The following is a 23,422-nucleotide window of genomic DNA, read 5'->3' on the forward strand; positions in this document are numbered from 1 at the left end:
CTGGATGCTAGCGATACTAATGCAAGACTTCATGCTTATGCGGCAAGCATCGCTCTCACTGAACCATCTCCCTAGCCTCTAGAAAGTCTGTTTATTGAATAGGCATACACAGAAAAGTACATCAATCACAAACTCACAAACGGACATCTAGATGAACTTTTACAAAGTAACATCCTCTGTGACAAGTACAAAAAAAGTCACTATAAGCATATAGTTTCTTTCCTTGGTCCTCCACTTCCCATCTCCTCAAATGTAATAACTACTGTTATGACCTCACGGTGTGAATGTATCCAACTTGTTTTTGAACTCGAAGTAAATGAACCCACATAGACTGCATCCTTGCTGACCTTGCTTTTCATTATATTTGCAGGCTCTTTTCAGGCTGTGGCCTCCAGCAGTTCTTCGTTAATGTCAACTTCTGCAGTTTTAGTTGATCAGCATCCCACAGTTTTATGATGCACTCGCGTTGCTTCCAGTTGGGGTGACTCTGAACAGTGCTGTACTGAACATGCCACACACGCCTTACAATACATATGGACACACTGCTATGCTTTGTATACCCACAACATCCCTGGGTCACTGGCTAATCTTATGTTCTGCGTTAGTGGATATTGTGAAAACATTTTTGCAAGTTTCACCAATTTGCACGAGAATTCCACTTTCTCTACACCCTCCACATAGTGTACATAATGCACCCACTGTGTCCAGGGGGTTGCAAAATAGAGCATGAAATTTCTGGAATTTTCTCGTGTAGCTCAGAAATATGTGGGATAATTTAAGTGTAGAACCATGAAAGAGACCTACATTCTATCCAAACGCGATGGCAAGGAAGAAAGAAAGCACTTCTGCAAAAAGGAGTGATGGCAGAGAAGTTTGGGGAAACAAATATACACAAAGTAATTTTCTTAAAATTCTTTTAATACATTGCCACTCTATGGAGCATGCAGAAGGCCAAAAAACTCAAGACCGGCTTCGGGTTTCAGTTCATTACGTGTGTTTATTAGTTGATTGGTTGGTTGGTTAGCTTTTAGTTCATGTTTTGCATCAGTTCAATGTGTGTGTGTGTGCGTGTGTGTGGGTGTGTGTGGGTGTGTGTGTCTTTGTTTTTAGCTCAGGTTCTGACTACATTCCTGAGGGGAACAGGTAAGTTTGGTAGCCCAGCTGTAGGGGTCCTGACTTGGTGTACCTTACTCATTTTACCCAGTGGCCCTTTTGATAAAATTGTAAGTGTATGTTCAAGCCCCCTGGGCAGGTCACATCACATGATGCAAAGGTTCTCAAAGAACCTTGACTTCTGTTTTGAGAGAAATGTTGTTAGTGTAAGATTTAATCCCCATCTTCACAGCTCTTCCAAATTCTTGCTATCCCCGAACTCACTTCACATGGTAGGTCAGTATGGACTGCTCTTCTATCCTTACCTTCTAGCTGAAAGCACTTGAGCCAGTCTTCTTTCTGCTGAAGTGGAAGCTGCTTAAAACAAGCTACAGTTGTGGGGCTGGAGCAGTTAAACCAGCAAGTCTCAACCTGTGGGTCAAGACCCCTGGGTGGAGGATCGCACAACCCTGTCACACGGGTCACCGGAAAACACAGTTACTTACATTATGATTCATAACAGCAGCAAAATTATAGTTATGAGGTAGCAACAAAAATAATGTTAGGGGGTCACCACAACATGAGGAACTATATTAAAGGGTTGCAGCATTAGGAAGGTTGAAAAACATTGCTTTATGGGTTTTTGACTGTTTCATCATTCTTCTAAAATCCTGATTTTACATATATATATATATATATATATATATATATATATATATGTAAAACTGACTTTAAAGCAAACCCATGAAAGGGGGATTTGGGCATTAATAGGTGGCATTTGAATTCTATTTAGAAAAATAAGTATCTCTTCTGGTTTCTGGTATCTTTGATCTTCAAGCATCAGATCTGCATTGAGTTCTCATGACATACAAAAGGACTGTCCATCTGCTTTTCATTGTTTTTAAGGTTGCATAAGTGTACAAATATGAGATGCTAATATGATTGCTTACACATTTCACATTCTTTCCTCTATTATCTCAGAATGTTTGTGTGCTAGGAAATGCAGAATTGGCTTTTAAATTTTCATCATCATCATTTTGAGAGTCCTGGCTATCCTGCAATGTACTGTATAGACCAGGCTGGCCTCAGATTCACAGAGAACCACTTGCCTCTACCTCCCAAGTGCTGGGATTAAGAGCATGTGCCAGCATACTTGATGGGCTTATGATTTTATGAGTAAATGGAGATAAAAACCTTTCCTCTCTGATTCACAGGTTCACATAGGACATTCTCTCTCCTGTCTATAGTCAATGTATAGTGACAGGCAGAGGGGCAAAGGCAAGAAAATTCAATTTGAAATTAGCAACCATTCATGAGGTTTGCCACTGGTGCACAAAACAGACCATTTTGAGAGTGGGAACTAAACTGTGGCCAGGAACAGAGAGCATCTCCCACTGATCCACAGTATAGAACACAGCCAATGTGGTTGGCTACATCAGTACCCTGACTCACCAACTCAGACATTCATGTTACAACTAACACAAAATGCCAAGATCATGGCTTCATAATTCCTCCATTTTCTAAAAAAAAAATCATTTCGCTGTGTTTAGCTTCAACCTTTTTTTGTAACATGCTAACTGATGTCCAGGGAAAAAATACCACTCTCTAGACATTTTGCACTGTTGACAATGACTCTGTTTCATTTTCTACAGTTTCATTAACTGATCGGTGTGATACATGATAATTCATAGATGGCCCATCTATGTGTAGATGTTTTTATTTTGTTTTTACAGTGTCCTATTCATTGGAATATGGTTCTTTTAGTGAGTCAAGCCTGGATGTAATTTCAACACTTGTCTTGTTTCTGCAGGTATGATGAGTTTTTCATGAATTTGAGGGTCAAGTTGACCAGATCTATCTTATAAATTACTGACTCTATAAACTTGGGGAGTTATTTGTTTAAACTCCACAGATGCACTGTATTATATGTAAAACAGAGAGGGCATTACAAGACCCTATGCCCTGACAAGTATAGGAAAGGCACTGTCAGCACTAGTTAGTAGTTCCTCATCACCACCATCTTTATCTTAAATGAAGAAAGAATACCTACCTGCCTTACCTTGCCCATGGTTATAAAGTCCTTCAACATCACTAAGCATGTAGATTGAAAGCATATCCAAATAATGGAACTTTAGAAAATATAACCACTTTTTAAAACTATCGTAGATTGAGTTACCTTCATCTTTCACTGTTCCAACTCACAGTCTGCAAAGCTGACAGCAACCTCGCTATCAACAGCAACTGGAGATGCAAGCTTGGGATTTGCAGGCAGAAGGATTAGAAGTTCAAGGTCATCCTCAGCTATGTAATGAGTCTGAGGCCAGTCAGGGCCTCATGAACCCTGTCTCAAGAATCAAACAGAATTAAGCAAACAAATAAACCCCAGCAACTGAAGTTTAGTTCAATTTTTGCCTCCAGGTTTAAAGATCTCTTTTGGTAAGTAAGTAAATAAATAAATAAACAATAAATACAGTTGCAGTGCATACTATACAGTAAGATTAAAAAGAAAACAGCACTTGGCCATGCTATGAGTTTAAAATGCCCAATTTTGTTTATTCCTCTGTCGCTTTTACCTATCTGTAACTTTCACACAATCTGAATAAATTTACACTAGCTTTCAGATGTTATTTGAGTCTTTGGTTAAAGTAGTTCATAGTCTTCTAATTTTTTCAGGGGACTATGGTAGGCCACTTTGCAATCAGTCTCTGCCAGGCTTTGACAAAAGGATGTCTGGATGCCAAGGTCCTTTCAAAATCATCCAAATTGATGTCCTTCACATGGTGCTTTTCTGTAGAGAGAAATGTCCTTGTCTCATGGTACTGTCCTCAATTTGTCTGTGTTTGCCACAGCCTACTTCTCGAAATACCATTGCTCTCCAAATTGAGGCTCAGACTAAGGCTTGTTCTTTGTACTCTTTATTCTGAATCCCTTGTGAAAGGCTAATCCCAAAGAGAGTGCAAGAGGTGGTTTCCATAGGAGATGAAGCCTCTGTCATCAACTAAATCCAAGAGAAGAGTGAAGTGATGCCTGGGTTCTTTTCCAAGTTCCAAGTTGCAGCAGGTCCAGGAAGAATTCCCTCCAGAAACCCTCATTCCTTAGCTCTCAGGGTCCAGGGTCAGAACTGCGTCTTTCCCGGCAGGAATGATGCAACTTGCTTCATTCTGTACTCAGTGCAATTCTGGGAAACTTTAGGGCAGACACTGAAGGAGAAAAGAAACATGCAACTGAAAGTTGGGTGTTTTTAACACAATGGGTAGAATCTAGCCACCCACACACTATCCTCTCCCGGAAATGCCATTTCCTCTTCCAGGAAACAAAGGTGTGGAGAATTCTGAGCATCAGCTGTGTGTTCTGAATCAAGGGAGACAATGTTTTACAGAGGAAAAAAAAAAGCTCTGCAGCCTGGGGAAACAGAGTTGATTCTGTGGCATATAGAAGTCAAACAGTCTGCACCTTCCCTCCCCACCTGACATAGACCAAGATGCTTTTGTCTTAAATACACTTTTAAGGCCAAAACATAATCATTCTTTTCCTGAGATATATGAGAGAATATTATTTCAGAAGATCCAGCTTTCAGGGTAATGAACTGTTGTTGATGAACTCTATGGTTATAGGTCATTAGAATATCACAGTCCTTTTCAAACCCTTATGTTCTGCAGAGATGGAAGCCAAATACTAAAATCAGTATTGTAGGGATGGAGGTAGTATTTGGCCATGTTTAGGATGGATGCTAAAGATTGCTCAAGGTTTGAATCCTGATTCTGATCCACTCTAAATTGTGTAATCCTGAGTATACTATATAATATTTCAAAACATCATTATTTTCATGTTACGTAGAAATGACAATGTTGCTGGTGATGCTGATTACTTTATTAGATTATGAATATAAAATGAGCAATGCATCTAAATCTGCCCTCCATGGTACCCACTAGATGTAAATATTTACTATGTTGTCAACATCATAATCCTCTGTCACCTTCAAAAGCAACTAAACTCTGGTGTATAGAACAGGCTGGGCTCAGTGGTAGGGTGTTTGTATGGCATGAGGGAGTCTCTGAGTCTAACCCTCAGCAGTGTAAGTGTTTTAAAATTAGTGACAGGATATAAGAACTTCCCTGAGGCCCTCCATTTATTTAATCTCCTAAAGTGTTCAGTGAAAAGCATAGTCATGGAGAATCAGATATTTTCTGTCTTCTAGGCACTCTGTGTGACCACTCTGCCATTTCCCCCACAACCCAATAGGTTTCCCTTGAAGGCTGGCTGGAGAAAGCAAGCATGTTGCCTTTGAACAAGGGAATCCTCAGCTGTCACAGACACAGACACAGGCAGAAGGGGGGACTATCCTTCCAGCTCTGTGACCTTGTTCAGAGGCCTGACATGTTTTTCTGCCGAATGTAGTGAAGTCGTATGTGCCAGACTCTAATGATGTCCTGAGGAGACATTGTACCTCAGAGCTGACAGTGCAACCTCTGTATTATAAGATCCTGACTTGCAGGCCAGCTTAGTGCTTAGGTATCAACAAATGGCAAAGTGGGTTAATTTTGACCAGATTGTTTTGTGTCCTTTAAAAATGTATGCATATGAGACCTCTTAACACAGGCCTGGGTATTGCCTGATCAAGTCACAAAGCACCTTACAGGTCTCAGTGTTTCGCTTGTAGATTAGAAGTTGAAACCATCAGTATCTTGGGGTCATTTAAAGATGGTGTTCTGTATGTCAGTAGTCAGAATCCTGCTGCCTGGGGAGAAGGGGGGTGGGGGACGACGACGACGACACAACTTGGGACGGGACAGATTTAATTTCTCATACTAACCTGGTCTTCCTCTACTACAGCAATAAGAATGCAATTCTATTGAGTATGGGGAAATCCACCACTCCTTATTATCTTTATGATCATCGTGAATATTAGCAACATGGAGTAAAAACCCCTTTAAAAAACCGGAAACACTGTAGTGACACAAAATTGCTGCTGGAGAGCTGTGAAGTTTACAGCAGTCCAAAACATCAAAATCAGAGATGAGACATAATCACAATCAAGAAGCCTCTATCCCCAGACAAAGTTATGCCTGAACAGGCTCTGTGGATAATTAAAACGCAAACCAAAACAAAAGCAACGCTTGCCAGTCCTTTGTGATGTAAAAGGGATGAAATAAAACACTTCTTTCTACCAATGACCTTAGCCCTTCCCACAGGCGGCCCGTTTACGGTTTTTCAGTGCAGTGAGAAGAGAGTGCTCTCTCGTGCCCCCCCTTCCTGGCACTGGGGCTACTGAGGCTGTAGCTTACGACCTGTTTCGTGCTGCTTGCAGCGTTTTTCCCTGCCCGGGACTGTATCATCCAGGTCTCCCGTAGCCTCCAGGTCCCAGTCGCTGCGGAGCGACAAGTGGCCAGTGAGGCATGAGGATGGAGGGTGGGGACAGGATCAGCAGGAGAAAGGCAGAGAGCGCTCGCAGAACGCAACCAGGCGCGTGTCCCTGAGCCGGCGTGGAGAGCGCCCTCTGGCCGGTGCCGCCCGCCCGGGAGCACCCTGGGGTCGCCAGGCCGGCGCCAACCCCCGCCATCGGAGCAACAGAGGCGCTGTGCTGGGACCACGGCCGTGACTCCAGGTAGGACCCGGGGCCCCATGTCACCACCCAGGAGAAAGCTGGCTGGAGGTGACAAGGGCTGGGACCCGAAAGAGTCACTCGAGTGTCCCTTGAACTGTTCCAGGAAAGGGCAGAGGGCTGTCGGGGTAAAACAGGGGTGAGAACGAAATCGAAAAAAAAACAAACTTTGGGGCTCCCCCATCCTAGTGTTTTTTGGAGTGCTGATAACCTTGACCAGGAGAAGACAGGGGTCAGGGATGGAGGGGCACTTCCTTCTTCTTTCTGCTTTTCCTTAGCGCCTGAGGAAAGGCAGGCAAGGAAAAGCGGAACAGTGGTAACTTTATGTATTCTCTGAAAAAGAAATTACATATTTTTGTAAGAAGAGTATTCTGGAGCTAGCTACCCATCCAAAGAGAACACCTTGCTTTCTGGAAATTTGTTGAAGCGCTAGATTAGTTTTGTTTTTGTTTGTTTCAGGGGCCAGGGGTAGGTTTATGGTGTTCGTTTGTTTTTTAAAAGTTGGGATATTCACTCCTATAACCTTGAAAAAGAGGTTGATTTCCAACCTCCGGGGCCACATGTTAACAAAATATAGTTTGTTACATGTAACCTCTTTATTCCACTGGAGTCTGAAAAGCCAAAATTATCAGAGTATTACGGGTGACTTTAGTGGTTCTCTGTGGGCATAAAGAGAGGCTGAACCTTGGTGAGTCTGGTGTTTCTGTGCAAGGGGAGCGTCACAGGGCTGCCCTGTCCGTTGGACTGTCCTGCAGCTATGTGGGCTGGACGTGGTGCTAATAAAAGATTATTCAGTGGTGGTACAACTGTGCGTGTGTGGAAACCGGAGGGTGGAGAGAACGAGACTGGGCACTCTGACTGGCAGTGGGAAAAATGGATCGTTTGTGCCCAAGCCCCAGTCCTTCAAGCTGCAGGTGCCTTTGCAGAACACAGACCGAGGCGGTGGAATTGTGTGATGGACCTCAGACAAGTTCTGGAGAGTCTGTCTTGGCCTTCTCCGCTTCTACTCCTTTGACCCTTTCATTTAGCAAAGAGAATTTAAAGTCTCAGGACCAGAGAGCATCAAGAAAGAAAGACCTTGGTGGCTCCACACACCTTCCTTTCCTTTCTTTTGTTTCCCTGAGAAGCCATGGCCACCACTGTCTTTCCTCTCCAGGGGTTGTTTGATTGCCAGAGAAGACCTATTCCTACTGCAGTGCCCTCACCCCCCTCCACACCTACCTTGTAAATCACCATCTTCACCCCACACACACACACTTATCTTTGATAATGTGCAAAATGGTAGGCCTACTGCGGATGCTTCCTCTCTTTAAAAAAATGCTGTGTCTTGTGGGAAGAAGGGTGACATTTACTAATTTGGTTGCAAATTACTTTTGAAGTTTATGCACAGCTGTTTAAAATCCCTCAGAGATCAGTGCCATTGTTTGATGCAGGTGTCTACCACAGAAAGATCTCGTTAGGCTGTTTCTTTTGCTGATTGAATGAACGTATATTTGACGATGTAGCCTAGGAAGATCTGAAACCTGCACAGTTCCCTGCAAGTTAAACGATTCAATCTAAATGAAGGGGTTTTGTTTTAGGTTTTATCGCTGTTGTTTTGTCTGTTTGTTTGTTTTTGTTTTTTTGTTGTTGTTGTTGTTTTCTTTTTCCTCTTAGCAATTCTTACTGCCTGTCCCAAGGGTAACCTTTCTAGCATCAGTAGTTTTTAATTCCAAGTCTCATGATTGTCATCTACGATTTAAAAATGCAAACTTCTTGGGAAGATCCCTATTGCTGAATGTTTTCTCTGGTTCACTCACCTATTGCCTTATGCTATGGTGGCTGAGAAAGGCCCTGACTCCTGGGCAAACTCCCAACACCTACTCTTCCACCAGGACTACCTCCTCCAGCAGGGCCTCTCTATACACTACATATGTGACCTCAGAGTGCAGTCTCTATACACTACATATGTGACCTCAGAGTGCAGTCTCTATATACACTGTATATGTAATCACACAGTGCAGTCTCTCTGTACACTATATATGTGATCACACAGTGCAGTCTCTATACACTATATATGTGACCTCACAGTGCAGTCTCTATGCACTATATATGTAATCACACAGTGCAGTCTCTATACACTATATATGTAATCACACAGTGCAGTCTCTATATAATATATATGTAATCACACAGTGCAGTCTCTATATACTATATATGTGACCACACAGTGCAGTCTCTCTATACACTATATATGTAATCACACAGTGCAGTCTCTCTATACACTATATATGTGACCTCACAGTGCAGTCTCTCTACACTATATATGTAATCACACAGTGCAGTCTCTCTGTACCCTGTATATGTAGCCACACAGTGCAGCCTCTGTGCCTGTTGTGTCCTCTCTTCCAAGGCTTCAAGGATGCTGTTCACTAATGCAAACCTAGCTTTTATAGAATCTCAAAGATCTTTCTCGACACTCCTCTGCTTTTCTCATTCACATTAGGCCTTGGATGCTTTCTGAAATGGAGAGCTTTGGCCTTTGCTCATTTCTATAGAGATGTCTCATTCTAGTATGACATAATCCCTTCTCTCATCTGTGGAAAAGACCAGAGTTCTGGATAATGATGTCCCTGGGGTCAGGACCCAGGATTTTCTTTCACGAATATAGGCTTCTGGTCTAAGTCTATCATTTCAGTAAACTCCCTTCTAATGCAGTATTAATTAAGAAGTATTTGCCTTTCTTTGAGGCAGAAATCAGAATTAATTAGAACCCCTATTTTTAATGTGTTTAATGACGTATAGTTTTGATTATATTGTTTGCCTCATGAATGTTGCTCAAGTATTAACCAATTGTGACAGCTAGCTAATAAATCCGTGTTTGACTTCAGGTGATTTCCTTTTTATAGGGCTAAATATTTAAGTTTCAAAAATAATTCCTTCTAAATCAGTTGAAATGTGAGACATTGTTTTGGTTTTGGTTTGAGACAGGGTCTCATGTAGCCCAGGTCAGCTTCAAACTCACTATGCAACAACCTTGAACACTCAATCCTCTTGCCCAAAAGTGCTGGCATTCCAGGTGAACACCACAACTCCTGACCTTAAGTGGTATTTTTATTACACAGTGAAACATGTCTATGACATGGAACATAAGTGAGAAGTGAGCACATACACACACATACACACACCAAATTAAATTTGTAATTAAAAGTAGCATGATCAGTTATAGGATAGCATTAAATTCATCCCGTCTTTCTAATATACTGCTTTGTTAGTTCTTTGAGAATTTCACATTTTTACAATGTATTCTGATCATATTTGCCCCTGCTCCTCCCCAGCCACTCCCAGACTAATCCCCCAGTCCCCTCAACTTCATGTGCTCCTTTTGGTTTTATTTTTGAGATTATAATATAATTAATGTATTTCTCCCTCCATTTCCTTCACCCAAATCTGCTCATATATCTCTCTCCACTCTCCTTCAAATCCATGGTCTCATTTTTCATTAATTGTTATTGCATATATATACGTACACACAGACAGACACACACTTATACATATACCTGTTCAATCTGTCTTTTTAAAAAATAACTTACTAAGGACCACACTTTAAAGAAGACTGGTCCTCATCACATGCCTCCCCCATAATTAACTGCCAATAGCTCCTTAGATAGAGGCAGGGGCTGGTGACTTCTTCCTTGCTGAGTGTCCTACACTGACTTCACCTTGTACAGATCTTGTCATCTGTGAGGTTTTTAAAGTGGCAATTCTGTTATGTTCCAAAGACTACTTTTGTCCTGGTTGTCATATCCTGTGGTTCCTACAGTCTTTCTGCCTCCCTGTCCCGTGATGGCCCCCAAACCTTGTGGGGAGAAGGTGTGATATAGGTATCCCATTTATGACGGAAGTGCACTCTTCCTGACCCCAGTTACTATTTTAAGACTTCAAGCATCTCATTTCTAAGTACCCTTGCACCCAGTCTAGCCTGTTCAAATCTATTCCAGTAATTAATACAGAAGTTGTGGTTTTAAGAGATTTACAGAAACACATGATGTAGAGCCAGAAAAGTGAATTACAAGCTATTTCTTGGCAAAATTAGAGACTTTCATCTTAACATGCCAGACATTTTCACACAGTCAGATTGTGATTACTGTATCATCTCAACATATTCTTGGGGGTGGGGATTGAAAAGCCAAGGTCTCAAAGTTGGAACTATCTCATCTGAGTCCAGAATCATAGATTTCTGCTCTGGAACTATATTGCCATTTAATTAAAGTCCTTGTGTTGGCAGCACATCCTTCTATAGGTTTCTAGAATGTGTTAGCTTTTGAATCATAACCAGAACAAACAAAAGCAACAAAGTTTAGGCTGAGAATGTGGCTCAGTTGCTAACTACATAGCATGCAAGAAGCCCTGGGTCCATCCTAAGCACTGCATAAACCAGCCATGGTACTGCATGTCTATCAATCCCAGCACTCTGGAGGTGGAAGACAGAAGACCACAAATTCAAAGCTGTCCTTGGCTGCATAATGAGTTCAAGGCTATCCTGAGATACAAGACACCTCCTAGCTCAAACAAAACAAAAATAGCAACAAAGGGGCATTATCATTTACATGCTAATTATAAATAATATTATTTAACCTTCATAGAATCCGTTATAAATTAGGTATTCTTATTCTCACTTTTCAGAAGAGGAAACTGAGGCTCAGGAGGGCTGAGTCATGTGCCCAGGGTTCATAATTTGTAAGAGGTAGATTCCAGTTTGGCTGACCACTAAGCCCTGCTATAAACTACATGCCAGGCCACCTACCAATTGGAAAATGCACATAAGGCTGGCCATCTTACCCTTTTGAAAAGGATTTGTTGTATTTTGAGTATCTGAGTGTTTTGTCTGCATTCATATCTGTTTACTACACGCAGGCTAGAGTGGGTATCAGTTCACATGGGGCTGGAGTTACAGGTGGCGAGCTGCCAGGTAGGTGCTGGGACTGAAGTAGGGTCCTCTGGAAGATCAGTAAGTGCTCTTAACCACTGAAGCTTCCCACCAGCCCTCTTAATGACTTTAAGGTGTAAGATTCAACAGCATTGTGTGAGCGTCACTTTCCTCCATTAATCCCTTTTCTTTTTTGTGTATGGAATGTGCTTGCATGTGGTGTACACACACAACCATGGGCCCGTGAGCCCTTTCTCATGCATGTAGAAGCCAGAGCAAAACGTCAGGTGCTATTTGCAATCATTCCTCATGTTATTGCCTGTAAAGGGAAACCTTTTCCTTGAGAGAAGCTTTCTCACCAGCCTGGTTCTAGAGCCGCATCAGTCCCAAATAAACACACAGGAGGCTATATTAATTATGAAGCTGTTGGCCTTGTTTGTTTCTTACTGGCTAGCTCTGACTTAAGTATTTATCCCATTATTGCTAATCTAAGTATTTCTCTTACCGGAGAATAGTTCCGGGCTTCCTACCCCATGGCGTTACATCTTGACTCCTGTGTTTCTCCTACCCAGAGTCCTCCTCAACTCCTAGTCCCACCAATCTTGGTTCGCTATTGGCCAACAGTGCTTTATTGACAAATACACAGGACTTCCCCCATCAATTGCCTTGAGACGAGGTCTTTCACTGAACAAAAAGCTTAGTCTTTGCACAGTCTGGCGGGCCTTGTGGGTTGACAGAGTCTACGGGTCTCTACCCTCTGCCCCCAATGCTGGGGTTATAGGAGCATGGAGTTCTTCTGGGGATGGGAACTCAGGTCCTCACACTTGCAGAGGATGCTTCTTAACCACTGAACTGTCTCTTTAAACTGGCTCCATGGAGTGCTTGTCATCTTGCAAACTATGCACAAACCACTTAACTTCACATTCCCCACTTTGCAGCTCCTGGGAACCACAATTCCACTTGTCTTTTATTGACTGGCTGTTTTCACTTAGCTTATTTCACTCAATCTTCTCTGTTCACGTTATGGCAAATGTTAAACATTTCCTGTTTTTAAAGATTGAATGTTTGAGTGTGTGTCTATGCCACATTTGCTTAACGATTAATTGGCTGAGGGTCTGATCGCTTCCTTCCACCTTTGAATGTTGCAGACAGTGCTGCAAAAAGACAGGTGTATCAACCCTTTCTGGTTGCTATGACAAAGTACCTGTCAAAAGCAGTTTAAAGAAGGAAGGGTTTATTTTGGCTCATGGCTTGAAGATATGGTTCATCATGTCAGGAACCTGTGACAGCAGAGAATGAGGTGACTGGTCCTTTGCCTCCTCAGTCAGGGAGCAGAGAGTACTGAGTGAGGATACCTCACTCTCTTTCACATTTTTATTCGTTCTGGGATCCCACCAGGTTGGTGCTGCACACATTCAGAGTGAGTCTTCCCTCTTAAATTAGACATCTCTGGAAATGCCAGAGATTTGTCTTCTGGATGATTCTAAATTAGGTCAAATTGACAATCAAATGTAACATCAAGGTAGATGTGCAAGCATGTTTGAGATGATGCCTGTTACTTCCTTCGTATAATTTCTGAATCTTCCAGCATTTCCGTACGTACTTAAGCATTATAAAGAAATCACTGTAATGTAGTTATTGGACCACTTTGCATTCCCACCAATGGTGACACACTGTTTTACTCACTCTTCATCCCAGTCAACCATTGCTATTTTCAGCTTGATTGTAGTCATCCTAACAGGCCTGGTGTACTGACTAATCAGTTAACTTTAAATCAAATCATTAGCTGACTGCTTCCAGGGATCTGTGAGGCAGGGCTATCTCTCACTCCATTACTTCTCCTGCCTCATCTTGTATTTGCATGTCTTGTGCTAGCTCAAATTTACTGGAAGAACTACTATTCATAAAGCTCTGATAGTCCAGGAAATCATGACCAGGAAGGGCCTCCAAGGGCAAACTGAAGGCTCTTATCACAATCTTTGTGCAGGAATTTCTAATGCAGAAATGAATGCCATGAAGAATACAGCAGTGTGGTATCATTTCTCAGTGACTCTGAATGGAGACTTTATAGAAAAGTAATTAAGGGGCTGAACATCTATGTGAGGATGCAACTATATTCTTACCTGCCTACTTCCTTCCTGACCTCTCTATAGACTAGTGTTTTGTCCCAGAGGGATAACACAGGTTCCTAATAGATATTCATAGAATGACTATGCACATGTTCTATAGAGGGCTGCCCTATAAGAGCGCCAACACTTGGGATGTCTGCTATAGTATCCCAGAGTTGTCGGTGTTGGGTCAGCTGACACCTAAGGGGTAAGTGACCCTGAGCCGGTGCGAGTATTGCAGAAGATAGGAATAACATTTGTTGAGTGACCCTGCAGCCTACAGGCATCCTAGCACAGCACAGTGGGAGTCTAGCACACGAGGGGGTATGAGCAGGGTGAACCCGCTTCCCTTAAAAATTTAGGGAATTTAATTAACTTTTAGGAATGTCATTCTCCCTACTTGTGAAATGAGCCAATGGCAGTGACACGGTAAAAACGGATACATACTTCACTGGCCAGTTGAGTGTTATTTCTCAGAGTTAGAGCTGGAAAGGTTAACTATCGTAAGTGTCCAGCCTGGAGCACTTTTGAGAATGCACGGGGATAATATTAATAACTAAACTAGTAGAACAGCTATAAACCCAGCTTTCTTGGGAACACTGATCAGTAGAGTTACTTTACTTTGGGCGAGGGGTTGGTGTGCATAAATGTATGCATATTCATTGTGTGTGTGTGTGTGTAGCATATGAATGTATTTGTATGTGGAGGAGGGTGCATTTCTCGTATGGATGTCTGCATGTGTAAATGTAGGTGCATGTGCACATGTGTGTTTTCCAGAAACCAGAAGTCAACACTGGTTCTTCAATCATTCTCTCTACCTTGCTTATTAGGACAAGAGTCTTTCTGAGCCTAAAGCTCACAGAGTCCTTTAGCCTAGCTAGCCTGCCAGCTCCAAGGTTCCTCTTGTCCCTGCCTCTCCAGCACTAACCCTAACCCTAACCCTAACCCTAACCCTAACCCTAACCCTAACCCTAACCCTAACCCTAACCCTAACCCTAACCCTAACCCTAACCCTAACCCTAACCCTAACACACACTGCCAACAGAGTCCATTGAGCAGGGTGAACCCGCTTCCCTTAAAAATTTAGAGAATTTAATTAACTTTTAGGAATCTAATTACAGACACATACTGCCAACACCTAGTTTTCTTAAGTTGATCCTAAGGAATCAAGCGCAAACACTTTACCATCTCCTTTGTCCCTAGAGCCACCTCCCTTTAAGGCACACAAAGCTCTTGATACCTTTCTAAGCACAAGAAGATCGGTTAGTGCTTGGTTTCTCTGCCTGTGGCTATCAGTTCTATTTAGCTACCCCTGGCCTTGGGGAAGACCTTAATATCATGTACATTTGCTGTAGCAGTGGAAGAAAAGCAAGCTGTCATTTCATATTTCATGGAGGGGGGGCCATGGTTCTAGCTTTAGAAAAATCTCAGCTTGAGGAAGCTAAAGTGTAGACAAAAATGACATTTTCAAATGTATGATATATATATAAAACTAGCATCTGCTTTCCACTAACTATACTTCGTGTCACCAAGGTATGTTGGCATTAGATTAAGCAATTTGCTTTAGACCATTGGCTTTCAATCTGTGGATTGTAAACCTTTTTGGGGAGGGACAGCAAATGACCCTTTCACAGGGGTTGCATATCAGATATTTGCATTATGATTCATAGCAGTAGCAAAATTACAGTTATGAAATAGCAATGAAAATAATTTTATGACTGGGGTCACTACAATATGAGGAACAGTGTTAACGAGTCACAGCATTAGGAAGGCTGAGAACCACTGATTTAGACTAGGGAGAAACAGAAGCCAAGAAAGTATCATGAAATCAATCCACATTGTCACATAAGTTGAACTGGCCACTTAACCAAGGAAGCTTCCCTCTTAAAACTCCCGAGGTCTTGTTTTTTAGAGGTAAATGGGTCTTGGGACAGTTTCACCATTTTTCATGAGAACATAGACTTGAAGACTTGACATTTGAGTGCAAGGGTCAAATTTTAGACTTGCATTGGAACATGAACTCAGAGTGCCAGCTTGGTCCTCCAGAATGGAAAGCCATCCATGCCTTTCATGCTGTTTATGGAGAGCACGTGGTAAAATAATGAGAACCCAATACTATGGAAGCCAAGATCTTAAAGGGTCTTCAGAATGAAATCACAATTACTTGGAAGTTCAGAATAAAGAAGGGGAAAAATAAAGGAATAAATTCAAGAGTTTGGTTGATAGGTACATATCAAAGAAAAAATGAGTGAAATCACATACACACACCCTCCCTCAAACCCCCAGCTAACCTGGAGGAGTGAATAAGACAGTAGAAGCAAGACACTCTCAAAACACAGTGGAAGCAAGAACTGACTCCCAGAATTCCCCTGACCTCCATGTACAGGTTCTGTGGCAAGCATAGCTGCCCCATACACACACACACACACACACACACACACACACACACACACACACACACACACACACACACACAGAGGCACGCACGCACGCACACACGCACACAATTTTTTTAATGCTGTATAGGTGATTCAAAGGTAAAATAACCACAAACATGAAATGAGAAGAGGAAAACGGAAAAGTATTTCAAAGAAGATTAAAAATTAATCCTAGCAGTAATAAGGGAGCAGGGATAGGAGAGAAAGGGGGAAGGGAGGAGGGAGGGAAGGAAGGAGGCAGTTCCCTAGCAGGAGGGAAGGAGAGGGACAGAGGGAGAGGGACAAAAGAATACACTGTTCAAGAGTCTTAGTAACCACCAAGCTGAGCTGGAGCAATGTCAGTGCCAGATCTTCCTGGCATAAAAGGCTGGGACCATGGCACACGACGTGATGTGCCATAGATCTCTCCTGAGAAGTGCCTGCACAAGGTCACGTGAGGGCAAGCCACAGGACTCCCTCCTATTGGCCTGTAGAAGGAAGGGGACACTTCTTGCTGTGTAAGACACAGAGTTCTTTCTCATTTCAGCTACCTCAATCTAAAGGTTTTGTTGTGGGAGATAGGAAAGTATGGTGGCCCCTTAAATGCCAGCTGCATCCCCCACTGTGTTCGTGAAGTTCATCCATTTTTGCTCCCACTTACTTCAAAGACCTTCCCTATCCCTGTGTTGTCTTTCATGAGTCACCTCCAATTCATTCATCCTCCCTCTTCTGCTTCATGTGTCTCTGGAGACTCTGCAGCTTCTTCCCAGCTCGTTGCTAGAATTCCATAATGATGTTTTCTTTCGATTACTGATTCTTCCAGAAGCTGCCAAAGGGCATGTACCAAGTGTGTTCCTTCCTCACTTTAACTCTCATCTTCGTGAGCCGATGGTGTGATTTCAATGAAGAGGCTCATGAAGCCTGTGATGGTTAATGTTGCTAAACTGACGGGAACTAGGATCACCTGGTAGATGAATCACTGAATATGTATGTAAAGGACTTTCTCAACTTGGTCAACTGAAGTAGGAAGCCCAACCCAAGTGTGGTTGGCACCATTCAGTGTGCTGGGTCCCTGGATTGATAAAAACGCCATGCTGAACATTAACCCTCTACCACCTGACTGTGGACAGGTGTGATCACCTACCTCAGGCTCTATCCGATCATGAAGGGCTGTACACTTAAGGAAGTCACCAATACAAAGCCTCTGCAATGAAAGACTGTATTAGATTTTTCTCCAGTCACAAACATGGCGGTTTCTGAGCATACATACCACATTCATAACTAATAGTAAGACCTTTAAGCACTCCAGATTTCATCTGTATATAGTTTGGGGGCCAAGTCCATGGAAACCTCTGATGCACTGACTTCTGGTTGTTCACTGTGTGTTAGGAAATCTACTGCTCTCCCCCCAAGCTCTCTCCATTTCACTGCTGTTTAGTTTCCTCCCTTTAACTGGGGACATTAAATAACTGTCAGCCAAGGTTAGATCATCTGCTTTGGAAGACACTGAAAGGGAGGCTGCCATTGCTTGTTGTATCATTCATCTGCCTTGCTCCTGCTCAACTGTGGTGATATATTGATCATAGCATTAATGAGCCAGGTTAAGTGGCATGTCAGTTACTTTTCTCATTGCTGTGGTAAAATAAATAACTGACGAAAACAACATCAGAAAGGAAGGCTACTCAACCTCACACTTTGAAGGTACAGCCCATCATGGTAATAAAGCTTGGCAACAGGCACATGAGGCAGCTGGTCACACTAAATTCATACTCAGGAAGCAGACGAGGACTAGTATTGGCACATGGCTTACTTTATACTTTTTATGCAGTCTGGAGCCCCAGCCAAAGGGATAGAGCTGTCACACTCAGAGTGAGTCTTCCCTTCTTAGTTAAGTCTGGAAACTGTGATGGGCACACCCGGAAGTGTTCCTGAACCCATTCACCTTGACGATGATTATGAAACATTACAGCAAGATTTGAAATTCCTCCAAATCATAATACATTTAACACATACATAAACACACACACATACATACATACATACATGCACACAAAATTTATAATATTTAATGCTATGGTATAAGTACCTTCTACTGTGTTGGTAGTGATGGTAATACAAGAGTTGTTATAATAACCAAATTCTTCCAAAGAAATAAAAAGACAAGTTGATTTCCTCAATGAGTTCGTCTCTAGAAGAAATGATATTGAGGAACAGAAAGGAAAATACTAGTATTGAATAATTAAGAACAGGAATTCCTTACTTCTACAAAAGGAAACTAGCATACATATCACTCGGGACTTATTCAGGCTTTACAGTAGTATTCAGGACAGCCATTAATAAGCCCTTCATACAAAAACACTGAAGAACTCTACCACTTAAATAGAACTAATTTTATAAAAATTATTTTAATGTTTATGAAAATAGGTCAATGAGAATTAACTCTTGGAGTTCCAAGTTCTTAAGCAAGTGTAGCTGAAGTATTTGCCAAAGGCACAGCTCAGAGTCCTCTAACCTTCCTCAGTCATTCCAGTAAGAGCAAGGATCATACCTCTGAGACTTGATTCTAGCTTCTAGATATGGAGACTTGTTAATATTTATGGTGCACCTGATGTCTGTGACTAAAAGTACTCCAAGAATGTAAACCATCTGAAGGAGAAAAAAAGACATCATTTTTGCTTATTAAAATGAAATAAATGCAAATTGTGTGACCAAAATGGGCTGATGTGGCTAAGCTCGTTAGCACATCATTTTAGAAATTAATGAAGTAAGCCGGGCGGTGGTGGCGCACACCTTTAATCCCAGCACTCGGAAAGCAGAGGCAGGCAGATCTCTGTGAGTTCGAGGCCAGGCTGGACCGACAGCCTCCAAAACAATACAGAGAAACCCTGTCTCGTAAAAACAAACAAAAAAATTAATGAAGTAAAGCACATCCATTAACTTACACCTGGAGTATAAGTTAATGTATTAGTCCCTTATTCTTAGAGCTGCCAGAGAGAAATATCAACACAGTCCATTATTTTTAACTTAGTTATTTCAATAGAAAGGAAAGGTGAAAAGCAAAGCTCTTCTCCTCATAGAGCAAAAGCTGAAGAATTCAGAACAAAAGCGATGTCTGTCCATGGGAGTAGAAAACCAATTTTCTTCTGGAAAAAATGTTCTTGATATCTTCTTGTGAAAAACTGTGGATCTCTTGTATTTAACTGTTTAACATCAAGGGAGAGATTACACACTTTTGATTCAAGTGTGTGTGTGTGTGTGTGTGTGTGTGTGTGTGTGTGTGTGTGTCTATCTCAACATCCTTAATCATAGCTAAGAAGGGAAAATACAAAGAATCACCAAGCATTCTGCGAGTTCAAAAAGTGAAACATTTATTTGTTTGAACATTGGTCTTAAAGCAGCCAGAAGGGAAAGTCAATCCAAATTCCAGGGAGTTTTAGTCTGTGTGCCATGCACATTTTCTTAGTCTTTTGTGAGACGGACTCAAAGGATTGCATTTTCTAAGAACCCATTTCTAAGAAGCTTAAGCCCTAATCAGTTAAGTGTGACATAGGCTTGAAATGGGATTTGGTGTCAAGTAATTAAGAATGAAGTTCAGAGTGATATAAATTGACAGTGGGCTCACGGTATTGCTCTGGAATTGTTCAGGATGCAGTTTGTCGTTTCTTTGGAAAATGTTTACTTGACCCTGAGTATTGCTTTGGATATCAGTCTCTATGGGACAAATTGCCCAACCTTAGTGGCTAAAAGCATCTCTATTTTGATGGTCAAGAATTTGAGGGGGGTGGTTCTGGCATAGTGACTTTATAACTTGTCATATTTCTGGGGGCAGTCAGATCTGATCTCATGGGCTAGGCACATGTTTCCATAGTGTTTTCAACTAGACGGGTAGAACCATACCACTCCCCATGCTCCTTGCCAAGTGCCTACCTCGGGCTTCTTTTCATAGGATTCGATACTAAAAGTGAGGGATATGAATAATCAGAAGCAAAGGCCCCAGCTAGGAAGTCACACAGTATCATTTCTACAGACATCTGCTGGTCAAAACAGAACAAGCAGGATCTGGGAATAGAAGTATGGCGTGGCATCACAGGTGAGCATTGGGATGGGGCAGGCTGAGGCAGCCATTTTTCACTGTACCATCTAGCGCAAACATTTAGGCGGTTAGGTACAAGTACAAAGAACTGAGTTTGTTGCCCAGAACCCATGTGGAAATCTGGCTGTGGTGAATCAAGGTCTTTCCTGGGCCACCCACATGCAGATTCCATGGTCTTGCACATACTGTATTTCCAGGATGCTCCCTACATTGATACAGATCCATAAAGGATTTTAAACCTAGAATTTACCTTCTTCCACTGAGCCATTCGCTAACCATTGAGATTTTTACCCCCTTTGGCACTTCACACATAGTGTGTATCATACCTATGTGTATCTTGTACACATAGGTATCTGAGCAGACATGGCAGTCCTTAGCTCTGTCCCTACTGTGCTGGAGATCAGGATCTCTGTCTATTCCCCAATCTAGACCACCTTTAACAAAGAGTCCTAACTATAACAAGAGGTCAGGAAACATGTACTATCAGTTTGGTGTAGGTACATGACCAAGCAGCAGAGTAACTGGGAGAACCACCAGCAAACCATAAACAGGAAGAAGGTGGGTGTGATAAAGAGTCAGGGCTGTGGAGAGCTTGCAGAAGTAAGAGAGAGTCAAAGTTGGGATCTGAGTGGCACGATCAATGAAGAGAATGCTCAAAAAAAAAAAAAAAGGACACAGAGCAAGGACAGAAAGTAGAACAGAGCATGTGATTCAGCAGGAGAGATGCCAACCGTGGTAAAGGTTAAGAAAGAAGCAATGGAAGGATACAGGTGGCTCCACATCAGAGCTGATCGGGAGCATGGTAGGAATGAAGCAAGAAGCACCCGGGAGAGCGCCCTGGCTCCGAATCAAGAGGTAGAACACAGGAAACCCAAGCTGTCAGTCTAGTCCACTTGTCCAGATACCTTCATTGAGCCAAACAGACTGGATAGCTTCAAAGTGGAACTGTGTGCTCACATGCTGGTGGATACACACTTTCAACCTACCTTCTAGTTGACAAGGTACAGAGGATGTTGTCTCATTAGGGAACTGAGGAGAGGTGATGTGACAATGAAGAGCCAACTAAGAAAGATCTACCTGGAAGGAACTCTTAGTCTTCTTTGGGGGCTAGGGAGACAGACTATAAAGAAAGCGATCTCATTGAATGGGAAAAAGAGTTTCTGCTAAATACTGCAAAAACATGTGGTTGCCTGTTTGACTCTGCATCTGAACTGGTGTAATTCACAGGTACCTAGCTTTTCCTGTTAGCCAGGTACTGATGTTATCTCTTCACAGCTGTTGACTCATCTGGCCCTTGCAACTACTTTTGAGGTTGGTCCTATTGTTATCCTGAGTTTGCAGACAGGTAAACTGAGGTTAAATAACTTGCTCAAAGTCATGAGCTGCAAGTTGGAGCCAGGTGGTCTGACGCTGCCATCTATGCTTTTTGTTCTTGCGACTATTACTGGTACATACGTATTAATTACACAGAATACTGATTTCATTGTGACGTCATACATGCTCTTTTTATTCTCTCCCTTCCCCCTCCCCTTAACTGATCCATCCCTCTTCACTAATAGTTTCTATTTTGCTTTTGCCTCTTTCCCCCCTTTTTTTCTCCTTCTCCACAGTACTCTAGATAAAAAGTCTTGAGAAAAAAAATATGCAATGCTTGTCTTTCTAAATCTGGCTTATTTTGCTTAACATAATCTCCAGCTCCATACGTTTTCTTTAAAATGCTAAGATATTTTCTTGCTATTATTATTGTCTTGGAAACAGATTTCAAACTTGAAATCCTCCTGCCTCATCCTCCCCAGTCCCAGAAGCTATTTCTTCTTACTCATGTGTGTGAGTGTGAGAAAGAGAGAAAGATAGACAGAGACAGAGAGATAGAGACAAAGAGAGACTTTGTGAGTGAATACCACAGCTATGTGCTCCCAAGGAAGCCCCCAAAAGGCATTAGATTCCTGGAGCTGGAGTTACAGACCCCAGGGTGGGTGCTGGGAATTGAACCCTGGTCTCCTGAAAGATTAGTAGACCAGAATTCATTTCCAATACCCACGCAAGTGGCTGACAGTCACCTGTCAACTCAGAGGAGATCTGACTACCTCCTCTGGTCTCCATAGGCACCCTTATACACACACATGCACAAATGCATGCACACACACTCATCGATACACATAAATAAATAGAAATGGAACAGTAGAAATATTTTGGAAGCAGTGGCTTGGAGTAGTTAAAGAAGCTCCTCTTCTCTGCTTCCTTGGTAGTAGAGATCTACTTCAGTCCTGGCCTTTTATGCCCTACATATTTTCTTTTCCAGTATATCCAGAAACCAGATTTATTTCTCTATGTACGTCTTTCCTTCCAACTGTATTTCAAACTCCTAATTTTGTACATCAAGAATTTTTTAGGCAAATCAAAATAAAATAAACTATATTTTAGAATCTTTATCCATTTTTCTGGACTTACTCATCCCATTCTCAAAGTCTCACCAGCCCACATTGAACTTATACTTTGTATTTCTCCTTTCATTCACTCTTTTGTATTTTGAGTGTAATATTTAATAAATACCCTGACCAAATTTAAAATGTTGCAGTCTGTCTAGGGGTATGTGACTCAGTGACAGAGCATGTGCTGACTATGTGTTCAATATCTAGTGACACACATAAGCATACAAAACCAAATTCCCCCCCCCACAGGCATAGGCACACACACACACACACACACACACACACACACACAGGCACACACACATATACATACACACACAGATACTGATTACTGTGCCTTGCAGGGAGGTATTTGTTTTTCTAATTAAAATGAGAGAGAATGCAGCTTGATTAACATTCCTGAGCAACAACCATGCAGTTTGAACTTTATGGAAATATTTTGGGAATTTGAAAAATAATGTACCATGGGACATCTTGAAATTATTTTAGTTTGTGCCTGAAAGTGCTTTTTAATTTGCCCTTGAGGCAAGAGATTTCATATGTATATAAATCAGTAAATACGTATTAACTTTTCATGCTTCTGTGACGGTTGCTTATTATTTACCAGACTCCTGAAGCACTTGGTTTCAAAACAATGAAAAAGTCACCCTTGTTCAAATGATTTCTTTTGTCTTCAACTTCAAAAGCATCATTTAGAGATTAGAGATTAGAGATGCAGCTCAGTTGGTAGCATGTTCTCTAGCGTTCATAAAGCCTCGGGTTCAATCCT

General features: G+C 41.9%; 1 protein-coding gene and 1 long non-coding RNA gene across 2 annotated transcripts in view; one reads left to right on the top strand and one right to left on the bottom strand.

The window, feature by feature from the left end:
* Nucleotides 1-3,620: 3,620 nt before the first annotated feature.
* LOC110341186 lies at nt 3,621-6,509 on the bottom strand. The gene is made up of 2 exons (XR_002383049.2): nt 6,381-6,509; nt 3,621-4,292 (listed from the first exon to the last, which is right to left on the bottom strand). It is a non-coding gene; the product is annotated as an uncharacterized LOC110341186 (long non-coding RNA).
* Nucleotides 6,510-6,526: 17 nt separating this feature from the next.
* Nucleotides 6,527-23,422, top strand: part of Prkcq (protein kinase C theta) — a 136,454-nt gene continuing 119,558 nt past the window's right edge. The window contains exon 1 of the mRNA XM_005071722.4: nt 6,527-6,697. The gene's annotated coding sequence lies outside the window, so the exon portion shown is untranslated. The remainder of the gene's footprint in view (nt 6,698-23,422) is intronic.

The sequence above is a fragment of the Mesocricetus auratus genome, unplaced genomic scaffold (genome assembly GCF_017639785.1).
Source record: "Mesocricetus auratus isolate SY011 unplaced genomic scaffold, BCM_Maur_2.0 Super-Scaffold_100013, whole genome shotgun sequence".
In the NCBI taxonomy this organism is placed as follows: Eukaryota; Metazoa; Chordata; class Mammalia; order Rodentia; family Cricetidae; genus Mesocricetus; species Mesocricetus auratus.